This window comes from Nymphalis io, chromosome 11 (assembly GCF_905147045.1).
Source record: "Nymphalis io chromosome 11, ilAglIoxx1.1, whole genome shotgun sequence".
Taxonomy (NCBI): Eukaryota; Metazoa; Arthropoda; class Insecta; order Lepidoptera; family Nymphalidae; genus Nymphalis; species Nymphalis io.
In genome coordinates, this window is record NC_065898.1 from 56537 (window position 1) to 61221 (window position 4685).

The window sequence follows — 4685 nt, forward strand, 5'->3', positions numbered from 1 at the left end:
AAGGCCGCTATGAAAAGCTATGCTCTCTAAGGGATCGACTGTAAACTGTATTTGTAATGCCTAAGAATACTTCAACATCACTATCATATAATATTAAAAAGTACTTAATTGAGTGGGTAATTATATTTTATTTATTTTAACTTAAGTATTTATTATTTTAAGTAACATATTTACAATAACAATAAATAATTGTTATCTATTAATTTTTAGCATTATTTTTTATTTTTGCTTGATGGTGAAGCAAAACATCGTGAGGAAATCTGCACGTGGCGGATGAAACAGCCACGTGCATCTACCACCCCGCAAAGGCGCAGCGTGGTGGAGGAAGCTCGAAGCCTTCTCCTCAAAAATGAGACGAAGGCCTTAGATGGCCCAGAAGTGAAATTTGAATCTACAGGCTGTTATTTTACTTGTATTTACGTATGAGATTTTAATATAATAAGTAAATCAAATAAAGAATGAAATTATTATAACACCGTTTTAAACAATTGAAAATATTGCAGTTCATTAATTGTATGACTCTATTTTTCATTATTTACACAAATAAATAATAGGCATATCAACATTAGATGTACTTACTTTTTTATACCTTTACTAGCTGACCAGGCAAACGTTGTTCTGCTATATAAATTATATCTACTGAATATCTTGGTTTTTAAATAAAAAGTATCGTATTTATTGTGTGTGGGGATGGGATCTATGACAGAAAAAGAAAAGGAGCGCTGTAAACGATAACCGCCGATAAAAACAAAAAAACACCAACCATTCATTTTCTCAATTCAATGTATTTGATTAATGTAATGGACATATTCATTGTTTGATTAAAAGTTAAATGTAAAGTGAAAAAAGTAAAATATTTTTATCCTAAAGCAGTTAATTAATTTCGAAGAGCAATTGAGTTTACATTATTTTTTGTCAGTGCGTCAGCCAACAGAAATAAGCTCGATGGCTTGCTCACCCAAGAACATGCCACGTATAATTGTCCGTGTGATAAACATGGTGTGTCCAAATCTAAGCCACAAACGGACATAGTTTGGCCTTGCGAATTATTGATTGTCATTATACATATATACATATTATATGCAAAAAGCACCACCATGCGATTTTTTTCATGCGTTTATTTATTATTGTTTTCTTAGGTTATGACAACTGCTTTTGTTTGTGGGACGTGTACGATAAGGCACCACTCACACGAGTGGTGCCTTATCGTACACGGGAGTACATTCGTCCCACATTATGAGACAGAACTTTTGAAAAAGGTGGTCCGTTATTTGTTTTATTTATAATATTGGTAAATGGTCACCCCCACCTATATACATTGGCACTATAAAAATATGAACCATTCCTTACATCGCGAATGCACCACCAACCTTGGGAACTAAATTGTCCCTTGTGCCTGTAGTTACACTGACTCCATCGCCCTTTAAGCCGGAACACAACAATACTAAATATTGCTGTTTGGCGGTAGAATATGGGATAAAAATAGAACATACAAATGGAACATAACCTTTGCGCTGGCTATTTTGCTGTCGCATCGTTGGCCATCACCATAAATTTTCTTCTTGCTTGAGAATTTTAATTTTGCCGTGACTCCTAAGATGTTAAGATGGAACTAACAGTTTCTATTAAAACAGACAAATTGAATTATTGCTAAATATTTTTTAAAATATAGTATAATATTAGTTTCGGAGGAGTTCGACCGCAAACACCGTGACACGAGATTTTTATATATTAGATAAAGAATTTTATTTCATAATTTAGAAATAGTATGTCCCACTGCTGGGCTAAGGCCTCCTATCCCTTTTTGAGGAGAAGGTTTAGAGCTTATTCCACCAAGCTGCTTCAATGCGGTTTGGTGGAATACACATGTGGCAGAATTTCGATGAAATTAGACACATGCAGGTTTCCTTATGTTTTCCTCCACCGAAAAGCACGAGATGAATTATAAACAGAAAGAAGCACATAAAAATTCAGAGGTGCTTGTCCGGGTTTGAACCCACGTTCATCGGTTAAGATTCACGCGTTCTTACCACTCGACATCTTACATCTCGAATATTTGGATGCGCAAGCTTATTAATTATGGTCAAAAACATAATATTATGTGCGTGGGATGTGTCGCGTTAAACACGCACGCGTTGGACGTCTTGTTACTGAAAATAATACTATTTTCCAACCGCGGCTTTGCTCCCGTTGGGGAGTTGGTGGTAATAGGTACCTTTTTCTTACGTAAGTAAAGTGCTATTGGCACAAAGGATAGCACCTTTGCTATTTTTATTTTTATTTTATTAAAGACCATCAGCAGTCACCACACTTTCTTGTAATAATAAAACAAACACATTCAACTTACATAAAATGTGCGACTCTTAAAGACGACTACAACATGCATTTTAAGGTACAGTATAAACAGATTATAACATAAGCAATATTTTTTTAAATACTAAATTACTAAAAAATTTTTACCCTATTTCTATAGAAAAAATAATAATAAAAATAAATAAATAATAATAATTAATAACATTGAAAATAAAGCTGTAAATGTTATAATTTACGAGTGCACTCATTTCATTTATCACATTAAAAATATATAATAAAATAATTTAAATAAGAAAACAATAAATAGCTACGCATGCTATTTTAGTACGTGAAAGTAATTTTAACTCTTGATTCCCTGGCAGGTTAATATTTTCTAAACACAGAACTAAACTATGCAGTTTGAACTTTTATTTTATGGCTGTGAAATTTTCAATAAGTTGCCGAATGACATCAAACAATACAAAAACTAAAATTGTTTTAAAGGATAACTAAAGCATTGCTTAATAAACGCATCTTACTATAATTTAAAAGATTATTTATAATTATAATAGGGTAGTGCCATAAATAGTTAAATTCTTAAACAATGAAATTTATTGTAAATAATTGAAATTTTAAAATATTATATTTTTTTAAAGAAAATTTTCAAACTATTTTTATGAAATTTTAATCTGTTAATATTTTCTATTAATGAAAATAATTTAGTCTGATATTGTACGTATTTTTTATAGTACAGACATATATATGACATTCGCATACCATCTTATAGTCGTTGTGGCGGGATTTTAACCATTGTAACATCGTATGTGAACCTATAACTTTGTTAATAAATTATTTGAATTTTAATACCCTTTTCTGTACATCTAAAATATTAGTAGATAGGAATCTCAGTATAGAATTATCTATTTATGGATTGCAGCGGGCACGTTTGTATTAGATTAAAATACAATTTTTAGATTAATTGATATACTAGGTAATGTACATATACTACACGACACGTGTTGCCCACTGTGTAGTTTATATACCGAAACGAGTATCGCCCGAGGAAGTAGTACGACATCCGACATCGTGTTGAAAGTTAATTGACGAGAGGGTCGCATGCAAATTTGATGAGCTGCGGGCCGTGATGGATTGCTTTTTGATGAGATTTGCGCCGCGCCGCCGCCGCGCCGCCGCCGCGCCGCCGCCGCGCCGCCGACACCTATCGCTTGTCCATCCCAGTTCATTTCGATAGACCATATTTAAGTTACCTATACTGATAATTTATTTATCATTTTTTATTAAGCGTAGCGAACTTAATTTTCTTGCTTTTCTTCTTTTTGCTTTTTAACAGTGGACAGTATTTCCGGAGCAGGAGTGGCAGATAAGATATAGAGCTTGACGATTCAAAAGTACTCGTAGTATTTGATACGATATATATTACATATTACTGCTCTGAAGCGCCTGTTTTAACACCGCCTACTTTAATTTTTTTAACGGACGAGTGACTATATTGCATTAAACAGAGATATAGTTTCAAAATAACGCGTAAAAATAACGCCGTTAGTTGATTTCTGTAGACTGATCTATTATTTAATAACAGCTTAAGCTGTTAAATATACACTATACATACGTTCTAGAGTGGGACTATGATTGCTGTGGTATTTACCGTAGGTACCCGTATTTGTAGTAGACGTACAATGTACATACCTCTTTGTCGTTTTAGGTATATTAGCTTTATTTTTTAACTATCGTTTTAGGTATATTAGCTTGTATTATAAAATTTATAAAAAGGATATACGTTGCTATTATTTAGAGCAGATACTGGTTTCATTTTAATACAGAAATGTCAACCATATTTTTTACTACCTGGCCCATCTGGATGTCGCACAGGTAAACACATCACACAATACAAACAATATCGAACTAAGCCATCTTTCATTGCTTCGGGACTGTCAAGTATCTAATAATATTATATAACGTACCTACACAATCACAGCCAGTGAGCCAGTGTAATATTCTATAAAAAGAATAAAAATTATCAAACATCCTTTAATATCTCTGAAATAGCTGTTCAAATTGCAAAAGCGGTAACTTATATGCATAGAAAGTGCTTAAAGTTATATGTTATTTTTCGAACTAATAATTTTCATTTCCTTCGATAACGAAGACATGAATGAGCTTTGTATACCTCAAGAAACTGCAATATCTAAACATACTATATAGGCAAGTTCGTTCTAATTCAACAAACAACAAATATAAGAGGTAATCCTCTGCACAATATTCTTATATTTTTGTATAATGTAATCAATGTATGTTTAGAATTTTAGATGCGTATGTGTATTTGATCCGATAGGAAAAAATAGTACATTAAACAATGATTTATTTAAAGTTTT